Source organism: Condylura cristata, unplaced genomic scaffold, assembly GCF_000260355.1.
Source record: "Condylura cristata isolate star-nosed mole 26May11 unplaced genomic scaffold, ConCri1.0 scaffold00026, whole genome shotgun sequence".
Taxonomy (NCBI): Eukaryota; Metazoa; Chordata; class Mammalia; order Eulipotyphla; family Talpidae; genus Condylura; species Condylura cristata.
Genome location: NW_004567127.1, coordinates 8,102,816 through 8,114,660, shown reverse-complemented (window position 1 = coordinate 8,114,660; position 11,845 = coordinate 8,102,816). Strand labels below are relative to the sequence as shown.

The 11,845-nt window shown below is 39.9% G+C and overlaps 1 protein-coding gene across 1 annotated transcript in view; it reads left to right on the top strand.

Moving 5' to 3' along the window:
- Nucleotides 1-2,348: 2,348 nt before the first annotated feature.
- Nucleotides 2,349-11,845, top strand: part of CD53 (CD53 molecule) — a 19,768-nt gene continuing 10,271 nt past the window's right edge. Inside the window, exon 1 of the mRNA XM_004689661.2 lies at nucleotides 2,349-2,441. The gene's annotated coding sequence lies outside the window, so the exon portion shown is untranslated. The remainder of the gene's footprint in view (nucleotides 2,442-11,845) is intronic.

Here is an 11,845-nt window from a genome sequence, read left to right as displayed (position 1 = left end):
TCTTATCTTCAGATATTCTTCTTGATAATCTTACAAATCCTCTCTCTCTCTTACTCTCCTTCCCATCTCAAAATCTGTATTCCTTTAACCTATAGACTTCACTCTCACTGATGTTATTCAAATATTTATGAACACCTCATACAGAATAGATATAATCATTCAATATGCACACAACCTATCTGTAGCATTTTAAATTCAGAAGGGAAAACAGACAACTATAAAAGCAATGAATGATAGGAGAATGTTAGATGCAGTGATAGTATAAAGTTGGAATACCTAGTCCTGCTTAGAGGGCTTTCTTGAGAAAATGTGCAATATGAGTAGAAGTTAGTTGACTAAGCAACAGATGAGAGCGATCAAGACAGAAACTAAACTTATTTGTTCACACTCAAAGGAATTCAGTGTCCAGTGTTTTGGAACCAAGGGTGTGGGATGGGGAAGAAGTACCCATGAGGAGTTAATAAGAGCTGCTTAAAACCTATTGGACACCTTACAATAGTTTTTACCTGGGGGTTGACATGATTAAATTTGAGTCAATTCCTTTGAGTTGAGTGAGAAAATATCCAAGATGATTTTGAGAAGGCTGGACTCTAGTAGGTAACCCAAGTGAGAGATAAGGATTGTATACTCACTCTGGAGTTGGAGAGCAATAGCCTAATTAGTGAACTATTGAGGCAAAGGTATAATTTATAAGCCTTGGTGATAATGTGTGAGAGAGGAACCTAAGAGGAGACCTGGCTTCTAGGGAGCCCCTAGAGGAAGGTGAGGCTAGGCCTTTCCCTAGGGTGTGAATACCAAAAGATCAGGCTTGAGTCCACTAAAGTGAGTTTGTTTGCTGGATTTTGGGTGCCTGCGTGGAGTAACCAGATTGTGCACAGAGCTTTGCAAATCTTTCTTACAGAGGCAGTAACTGAAGCTATCGGGTGAAGTGAGACAACAGGAAATGTGAGTCAAGGAGGTCAGTCACTGCTCAGCTCCTCCACTGCAGGGAGTCGTCACTGTGACCATAAGGGCAACTCACCGTAAAGGGTGTTGATTCCTCAGACTGTGGTCAGGAGGGAAAGCACACACTCATTGGTCCCTGATGAAATGAGTTTGGGAAATTCTGAACAATTTTATATTTGAATTCTCTACATCCAAGTTTAGAGACTATTAAGAGAATATAAAGGACAGTCAAGTTCTGCAGTAAAGAACTTTAATTTTTCCCCCAGGATCTAGTTCTAGTCCGAGATTATTCCAGAACCTGAGTGTCTCAGGGCAAAGGGAAAGAGACAGCTAGCTTTCACAACAGGATGTTTCTAAGGCAAGCAGGGGACAATGTCCATCTCCTTGTTTATAAGATGTGAAAAGTGGGCACAGTGATTGGTTCCCAGTTTCACAGCTGGATCACGAAGTACTGGAGTTCTTACCAATCCATTTGTCCTTTCTAGAAAAATCCCAGTAAACACCACAGAGTGGGAATTAAAAATATCCTTTTCAAAAATCTACTGGTGGTCTTATGTCTAAGATAGCATTTCCTATGACCCTGCATTGGAATCCCAACGCTGCCATCTCTTAATTGTTTGATGTTGGGCAAATTACTTGACTATCTTCCTTATCTATGAATGGGTCATAGCAGTAACTATATTATCAGATGTTACCATTAGCAAACTGAAGCTGAGAGGTTGCGATGTGCCCAGTGTATCTCAATTAACAGATGAAGCTGGGACTGAAACTCTAATTTGGGGCCTCTGTGACTAGGGCTTCCTCTATGAACTAAATCAATTCTACCAGTGCCCCCTTCATGTGTGAACCTGTTGACACCTTTTTTAAAGTTTGGTCCAGCAACTGAGACAAATCTGAAATCAATGACCCAATCAAATAGGAGAACTTCTGGAAGGCTGCTGGAGCAAGGGTGGGGAGGAGGTGGAGTGATATCAGGGACATTCTTACGCCTCGGTCTTAGAAAACCTGTGAAGATGTTGGTTCTTGGGTTCACTCCATTTTGTCAGTGGGAAACGGTGATGATGGGGCCAGTCACACTTGTTCTTGAACAGATCCCCAAGTAATTCTGAGATGTCACCCTAATTAGGAAGCACTGTCCAGTTATAAACAAAAATCAATGCCCAGAGCACACCAATGTTCACATATGACTGCCTGAACCAAACTGGCCTTTGAGTTTCCCATATATTATAGAAACTAGTTCAGTTGTTCTGGTGAGTCAGAGACGCAGGTTTCTAAAATGCCAGAGAAGGATGGTATCTCAGAGGTTAGGAGGGTGCACAGCCCTACTTCCTCCTCCCTACTGTGTTTCCTGTCGTCAGATGTGACACATTTATAATAACCCCTCACTTCTCCTTTTGCGCAAATAGCCCCGATAGCTCTGTCACCAGCCTTGCCTTGGCTCCTCGAGGATAATCACCAATTCTGCCTAAAGGACTGAGGAAAAGTGCCTCCAAAAGGTAAGGTCGATGACTTTTGGTCGTTGTTATTATTATTGAGAGCAGAGACTGGAGCCATTTTACCGACTATGGTGTTTGTTCTTCAGAGTCTCCGTTTGCCTCATTAACCCTAAGATCTACCGTGACTTCTGCTTCAAAAATATTTATTCCAGGAAGTAAAAAGATTAGCAAGTCCCTACTAATCCTCAAGTGCTATCAGGCTAGAAAGACTTTTAATTAACCAGGCTCCCATTAACTGGTATCTCTTTGGGTCAGAACACTCAGGGGCTCAAATTGCTTTGGAACTTGAATTTCTCTGAATGGTCATTTCTGATGCCTGGAATCTTCTGGGCCTGATGATGTTGGAGACATTTTCTCAAAAATTCTGGTCTTGTTATTTTTAAACGAAGAGAGACCTGACAGCTGGAGCCATTTAGAAAAGCAGCGAGGTGACGCAGGTCTTCTTCACTAGAGAAATGTTCAAATCTCAAGCTTGTGATTCTCATTACGATTCCCACAAATAGAAGGACAGCTACAAATCCCAACACCTGGTTCAGAATCTGAAACACATGACATGGTCAGTACCTGTATTTTGAGAGTTGATAGAGCTACCACCTCTAAGGGATGCCTAATTTGATTATTTTCAAAGGACAGGAAGAACATTGTAACTGGTATTTTTCTCTCAAATAAACATAACCTTGATCTACAAGCCTCACATTGATAAATAAAATATGACATACACCAACTAACAAAACCCGATATTTCAATGTTCCCCAATGTTTCGTGTCTCATCACTAATGATTGAGAGCTCATGAACTCAGAAAGTGATAGTTCGCGTTGGCTTTCTGTGGCCACCATAGTTGCTGGAGTGAGGTCACCACAAAAGCTAAAAGAGCTTTCTCCTTAGATCTATATACATCTCTCCTGAGTACATGCTGGGGGGAGAGAAAAGCCCTCTAGGATTACACCACGCACTTGACAGTGAGGATTGGGAATAGAGAAAAAGATTCCAGATTCCAGAGCACCACAGGGGCAATGGATTCTTGAATTAAAAAGTGAAGACTAGACTTTTTAAATGAATTCATTCAATAAACAGGCGCTAAACATCTCCTGAGACCACCCACTGTGCGCTTTCAAGGAGAGGGAGAATGGGCTTTCCCAGCCCTGCGTGTGCCTCAGTTGAGCACTTCTGGATGCCCACAGTAGGTCTGGTGCCAACCTAGTAGGCCAGGTGAGAACATTCCAGGTAGGGGCCCCAGGCCCCTGTGACAGTCAGTAGAACTTATGTGTTAAGTATGGATTTCATTTTCAGAAAGACAAATTTGAAGGAGATAAGATGCTAGTTAGAAAAACAAAAAACATACAAACAAAAAAAAAAAACAGGGTATGACTATTAACACTGTTACCAGAGGCCATTTGGAGGTGGAGGTGAAAGTCATCTCAGGGGACAGAGAAATATTTGGACCATTGTAAGCATTGCGAGAGTAAACAGACCTCTGTTTCTGTTGAAAGAGGTAGAGGCAGGAGAATGGGGTTGGCTGATTCTTTTAAATAAAATTTGTATGGATTTATCGGTGGTGTGCCATACTCTGAATGTGTTGGGAGAAGTCTCTCACCTTGACATGTGTCTGTATCACCCACTCCCACCAACATAATTATAATATTTGCCACCATTCAATGTAAATTATCATATTTAAAAATTTTGTTTGCAACTATAGATATACAATGTCAAGTGTACAGTATTATAATCCAAGATTTGTATATACTGTCAATAAATTATGATACCCACCCAAAATCCAGTTTCTAGCCACTACCATCCAATTGACACCCTTTACTTCTTTTTTAAAAACTTTAATTTTGAAAAAAAAAAAAACTCCCAAGGGAAGTCATAAAAAATATCAGATATGTAAAAAAATGGTTTGAAACTGGTTTAAGCAAAAGCAGAATTTTAACTGATAGCTAAACAAAGAAGTTTTGCTTTCTCAATCTCCACCAGATCTGTGCTATTTTGAAACTGTGGTTAAATTGGAGCAGAGACTGAGCTGAAATAAGATTTCCTGTGAAGTTTCCTGTGTGCACCAGTATGAGTGGTTAATCGTTCACTGAAGTGGGTGGGCACCTGTTACAGCTACCATTACAGCCGCCTTCAGCTTTGCTCACAGTTGAGAGACATAAAATGGAAAGGTCAAACTGTCCATTTTAAGTTTCATCTGGTCCTTATGTGAAGCCCAGAGGGCTTCAGACTCCCACAGAGGCCTGTTCTTCATCACTCCCACCCCAAAACGTTTCAGCCTAAGGTCAGTCTTACACAAGGATAACTTCATGGATATCCATCTCAAAGCGTTTGTAGGATCCAGCGTGGAGGACAGACAAGGCAATCTACAAACAGACACATGATTTGATGTTTTCATTGGTGAGGAAACAGAAAATGTAGGAGGAGTTTGGAAGGGTGCCAGGGGCTCCCTGAGAGAGGAAGTGACTGCTTGGGTTCATTTGCAAAGTTTGAGTTTGTTGTGGAGACTGGGTAATGGCACTCTTGACAGGACACAGCATATGCAAACTCAAAGAAGTGTGAGGACAGCCCCCTTGCCGCTCTGGGGCATATTCAAAATGAGACTAAGCAAGTGAGCTGGAGTGTAACGAGCCAGCGTCCTGGGACAGAAGCAGTAGGAATCTACTTCTGCTCCTTGGTTCTAGAATTCCCACACCTTAGATTGGATGACAGCGGCATGGTCCAGCCCAGGATGAGGCTTCTTGAGATGTCAACTCAACAGAATTGATGCTACGTGACTTGAAACAAGGATGAAAAGGCAATTTCCTCAACCTACGTTCTAGTGATGGGTGGAGTTTGGGGGACTTGCAAACATTCTCTTTCAACTTCTGTTCCAGGAAATGCTGTGTTGATTTAATTACAGTGGTTTGGTCTTGTTCCTCTATTAGTCAGCCCACAACACTCACATACCCAGTGAACATCCAAAGTGACGCTAAAGGCTGGTTGCCTGTCCTCACAACACTGCCACAGGTGTGCAGCGCAGAAGCAGACCAACATGGAAAGCCCAGATAGCTGTCCAGAGTGGACTTTGCAGCAGCTGGAGGTCAGGCAGTCAGCTTGGACAGACTGGAATCTGGCCTTGGGAGGGAGATGATTCATGCCCAAAGCTAGTGGGTGAGCACTCAGAGTGGAGGCCACGAGATAGAGACAAGTCTTCTATTCATTTCCCATTTCACCAGCCCACAGCAAGTTCCTACCCAAGGGACAGCATCAATGCATCATGTATAGTGGCCAACAACTTCTTAAAAAGAAGATGCCACAAGATACATTTCTATGATCATTTAAATAACAATGCTATATTCTAAGTGTTAGAATGTTGTTACATCTCTAAAGGAAACTAGGAGTCTGGATTCAAATAAATTGTCCAACGCATAGTGTTTACTATGTTTACTGTTCTACTACTTTTATCTGCTTGCTTTTCAGTTACGGTTATGGCAACTAATCCAGAGCCATGAAATTACTTTATTAGTAGTTAGTTAGAATGTTTCCTGATTCTCTATGGAATATTCTTTCCTCCAGTCTATACTACATTTCCTTATAGACTTATTAAATAGTCATTAACTTTCTTTGTCACATAAAAAAATTTCCAATGCATTTTAATATGAACAGACATAAAAAATACAACTTACTGATAAATACAAATGCCAGACTTTGTTTGACACTTTATATTTTGGAAGATCTAGATAGAAGAATAAGGGTAAGAAATGATTTTGATATGTTTTAAAATTTATTCAAATAAATTTGAGCTCATGGCTCAGAATTTATATTAGGAGAGAATAATTATCCCATGGTTCGTTTTTCTAAAAGTAGCTATTGTAGCTTATCAGTATTGAAGTCATCAGAGACTTAAGTTATAATGATTTTCACAACAGAATTACTTAGATCATTTACTTATGGGCAATGCTTCAAAAATATTTTCATTTTGACAAAAATTCAGATGCAGAAAAATTGCAAAAATAGCTCCCTAATTCTGAACCCCCTCCACCCAGAATTCCCAAACACTATATTTTCTTTACTCTTCCACAACTGAGTCATTTAAGAGTAATGGCTAACATATATCCTTTCCCTCTACGAGCTTCAGTGTGTATTTTCAACAAGCAAATATTCTCTTGGATAAATATTTTACAATGATCAAAATCAAGAACCTGACACTAATATGATATTATTAACATCTATAGGTCTTATTCAGATTCCACCAATTGCCCCATGAATATTCTCTATAACAAAAAGACATGCTTGGTCTTCTATTGCTTTTAGTAATCTTGTTAAGGGGAAGGATGTCCTAAAAGAACTCTGCAGAGTTTTGTGGAATCCACCCACTTAACAATTTCACCTTAGTCTCCTTTTAGTAGTGCCTGAGTCTGACTTTGTATATAATGATATTGCTATTCTTGAAAAGCACTAGCTACTTATTTTCTAGAATATCCTTTGATTTGGGTTTGTCTTGTCTTTATGAGTAGATTCAGATGAACAAATTTGGGGTAGGAATATCACAGAAGCAATTCTCATTATCCTCCAAAAGTCTAACTTACACTGGGCATGATTTATATGAACATGGCCAAGTCTCTAGGACCAAGAACCCCCACTGCTAAGTTCTCCATCTTTATAGAATAAGGACAGGAGATTCTAGTGTATTGACTGTAACAGTGGTAACTATTTTTATTTAATAATTTATTTTTACATCATTTTGTGCCTTTTTCCATCTCAGTTGAAATCCGCGTGGGTTTCCCATCACCAATTCACCCATGTGCCATCACTATAGTCCCATGCACTCCGCCTGCACCCCTCCTTTTTTGATCCCATTCCCCACTCCACCCCCGTAAAATGTCTCTGGTATATAGTTATTCATTATTGTTTTTATTATTTTTTTTGTCCCCTGGTCCTTTATGCTCCTGCTGTGAGTGAAACCATCTGGTATTTTTATTTTTCTTTCTGGCTTATTTCATTAAGTATGATCCATTCCAGCTCCATCCATGTTGCTGCAAAAGGTATGTGTTTATCTTTTTGATTGCTGAGTAATATTCCATTGTGTATATGGACCACATCTTTTTAATCCAGTCATCTACTTTTGGGCATTTTGGTAACCGTGGTAACCTTTAAGGTAATTGATTCATATTTCACAAGTGACCATGTTATTAAAGATCCAGCTAAGCTGAGCTACCAAGAACATCTATAAATTCTCCGTGCACTGTTATCTTGCTAAGTTCCCAAATGGAGAGAAACGAATCCCCAAGATGATTTGGTTTGTCTTACACATTTTCTTTCTCTCCACTTTGCTTCTTCTTTTTTGCTCACTTCTACAAATCATCAGTTCCACTCCTCTGAGAACAGCCTTAAAAGGAAAACTTTTCATCAGGTCACAAATTCAAGGAGAAATAAAATGATAGACACATCCATTTGACAAACTGATGGAGATGTGAGAGGAACACAATGCCTTGGAGTGCATGGTCTTGTTTGATTGTATTTTGCTATCACCTCTCTCCCTACCATTGCTTATTATTCCCTCAAAGAGACTTCCATGTTAACCCCCATGCCCTCTCAGTTCACAGGGGCTCAGTCTGTGCAAGGTGGAATGGGTCTTCCTGAGGCTTATCCCATAGCAGCAAGTGAGTAGAGCTGAGAAGTAGGGCACATGGGAGGGAGCCTCAGTGGAAGCCCATGCCTCACCCCACCTGACCGTTAACTCTACTATTTGTACCTGTTCTGTGTCTAACCTTGGATTTGCTGTTTGCAAAGTGGAGCTGTTGTACTAAATTGAAGGACTGAACTTCTTTAGAAGTCTAAGTAAGATATGTTTATAGGAATATGTTTTTGAAGACCATGGCATTTTTCAGAATTCAGAAAATTTTCTCTAATGTATCTACTGGGGGTGGGGAGGAGAAGAGAAACGTAAATTGAGGGACCTTCTGGAGAATACATTTTCTTCCTATTTATAACAAAATTCTGTTCATCAAGCTGCTAACATTCTTTGTTGACTAGTCAAATACTTTGTATAGAGAGCTGGAAACCTGTAATCACCTTGCCAAATGCCATGTTCCTGTGTGTAAGCTGGATAACTAGATCTCATACAATGTATGGAGAGAAATGTCTGCAAGGATGATCACCAACAATGTAATGCTGGTGATCACTGTGAGGTGAGATTTCAGGAGATTTGATGCTTTCTTCTCTGTACTTAATTGTAGAATCTTTTTATAACTAAGAGAACACAAAAGATATTTACCCAAAAAAATGAAACAGGCAAAAGATCATTGAATACTTCTGGCCCCTGATCTATTTTATTTCTGAAAATCAAACAGGAAACTTGGCATCATCCTTAGGAATAGACAGGTAGATCCAGAGCAAAGTTCCTGGTTAGCTCTTCTAGTTGGCCTTTACTAGGTACACATTAATATCACCTTTTGAAAGGTGAGGAAATTGTAAAGAGGTTAGAAAGGTCAAGAAAGTAGTCCAACACCACACATCTTTTTTCTTTTTTTCTATTTTAGGATCTATGTATGCATACAAGAACTGGGGTACAAGCCAGAGTTACTGGGGGTGGGGGTGTGTGAGAGGATTCACCAGAAACAAAGCAGGGAGCAGACAGGCAGATAGACCAAAAAACATGGCTGAGGGGTGCAGTGGGTGAGACAGGAGAGGTCTTCTGTGCCATGTGGTTACCTCCCTTGCTGGGGATTGAACTTGTGCCACAGTGGCTGGACAACCCCAACCCCTTGCACCACCAGGGAGCCCCCAACACCATACTTCAGTCATACAGCACTGCCAGAATCCCACTTGATCTGTCTAATTCCATTACTAGTTATTTATCAAGCTGTGTTCCATGTTTTCTGAGCTATCAATAAGTAACCTTCAGTATAAGAATAGCTGTATAGCTATGAGAAAAGTGCTTCAAAGACCTACAATGTATGTTAGCTTATAAAATGGCTCTCGAGTCATTCATTAAAAAACTGTCTATGGTTTTATGTTGCATTTATTTTTCAGTATTTTAAAATCAGATTTTATTGATTTTCCACTCATCTCCATAATCATTTAATCCCAGGAGCATAGCTTCACACCTTGACTTGTGTACATGGTCCATTCACTCACCCACAAAGCTGCTGCCACTATATACATAACACCTCTCCCTCACCTCTGATACCTGCCATAATTTTCACAGTCTCAGATTTTTTTTCTGTGTTCTTGCTGCTTTGTTTCCTGTGCTGATTTGTATTCTACAAATAAATTAAACTATCTGGTATTGTCTTTCACTTTCTAACTTATTACATTTAGCAGTCATCTCAAATTCCATCTAAGTTGTTGCAAAAGATTTTATCATTTTTAATAGCTGAGTAGTAGCCCACTGAGTGGATATACCACAATTTCTTTATCCAGTAATCCACTGATGAATCTTAAGATTGATCCCAGGTCTTGACTATTATGGACACTGGGGTGCATAACTGTTTTCATTTATTGGACAGACCATTTATTTTATAATTCAGCCTTCCATCACTAGAATGTGAGTTCCTTGAGAAAAGAGGCTAGTTTATTTTATTTATTCATTTATATTTTTAAATAAATATAATTGTTTATTTTTACATCATTTTGTACATTTTTTTTCCACCTCAATTGTAATCCCCGTGGGGGGCTAGTTTATTTACCTTTGAATCTGCAAGACCTAACACAGTACCTGATTACACTAAAAAAGTGAAGCTATTGAATAAACTAAGGCAATGGAGATTGGATGTGAGGAATTAAATAGAATCAGAGCAGACTTCCTGGAAAAGCAACACTTGAGCTGAGTCTCAGAATGATTAGTAGCTAATTAAATTAAAGGATCAGAGAGAGAAAAGGAGCCAAAATTCAACAAAGCTTGCTAGATTATTTATATGGAAGACAGAAAATGTTGCAATGTGCTGGGAGAGATTGCCAGGAGCAACTTAGGAAGGCTTTTTTACATATGCATCAAAACACCCACCATAGCCAAAATAACAAGCATCTTCATCACACTCTTTTGTGGTTTTCCCCTCACACTTTCTTGCTTTCCCTATTTACTGCTTCTTCTTTCTTCCTGTCCCTGGGCATCTCAGTCAATTATTCACTTTTATTCCTGAGTAGTATAGCATGGTGAAGTTATACCACCGTTTATCCATGTACCTGTTGATGGACTTCTGGGTTTTCCTCAGTTTGGGGCTATTGCAAATAAAGTTGCTGGGAACATTCCTGTACAAAGGCTGGTGTGGACATAAGCTGTCATTGCTTTGGGGTAAATACCTTGGATCACAGCAGCTGGGTCATTTGGTAAGTGTAGACTTAACTTTCCACAGAACTGGTCATTTGGTAAGTGTAGACTTAACTTTCCACAGAACTGACCGACAGTGTGTTGTGCCCAGTGCCATACTCACCACTGTGCAGGGGGCTCCAGTCCTGTGACCCCCTCATCTTGCCTCAGTCGTTTTTTCAAAGTTCAGCCATTGTAAGAAGGGACAGTGCTCTCTCATCTTGCTGTTAATTTTTCTAATAATGAAGAGTTACAAGTATCGCCTGCTTTTACATTCTTATGCTACTTTGTTCACCGACATTAGCACCTGTTTTTTGTTTACTGAAAGAAACCCAGAGGGGACTTTTGTTTTCACAAGTTTAAAAGTGAAAGTAGCATTCCTCAAGGTTCTACATTAAGTCCTTATCAGGACAGCTGGAATTCTGAGCTGGGACACCTCCAAGCTCCTTTTCTGTGGACTGCTTTATTCACTCTTTGGGTTGATTGTGTTGTTCCTGCTTTTACTATATGTTAATTTGATTTTATGTGTTACTGGATATGGTTTGATATGTCAACATATCAAAGTCCAAATATGCTTACAATCTAACTTTATTTTAAGTTGGTTAAAGTAATGATTTGAGGATCAAGACAGGAAGGGAAAGAGGAAGTAGAAGGAAAGGCAAAGGATAAGGAACACATAACATGACATAAATATTAGTGATTGATCTTTACATCAGAGATTATTATGGAACAGAAGTAGCTCATAAGGTTTATCTGTCACCTGGATGCATCACCCTCAAGTCCACCTGATTCTCAGTACTTTGACGCTGCATGGAGGGGACAGAGGACCATGCAAAGTCTCTGCACTAGAAAAGTCACTGCTCTAGAAAAGAAAACGAACTAACACTTTTATTTCTCAGTATCACATATTTACATAGTTTTTAAATGAGCCACTCTAGAATTTCATTACTTTTTTAAAAGATTTATTTATTTATACATACAGAACTGGGGTACAGGTGAGAAGTTCAGGGGCGGTGGATTCTGGAGAGGATTCACCAGAGACAGAGTGGGGAGCAGAACAGGCAGATGGATGAAGTACACTGCTGAGGGGAGCAGCGGGTGGGCCAGGAGAGGTCTGCC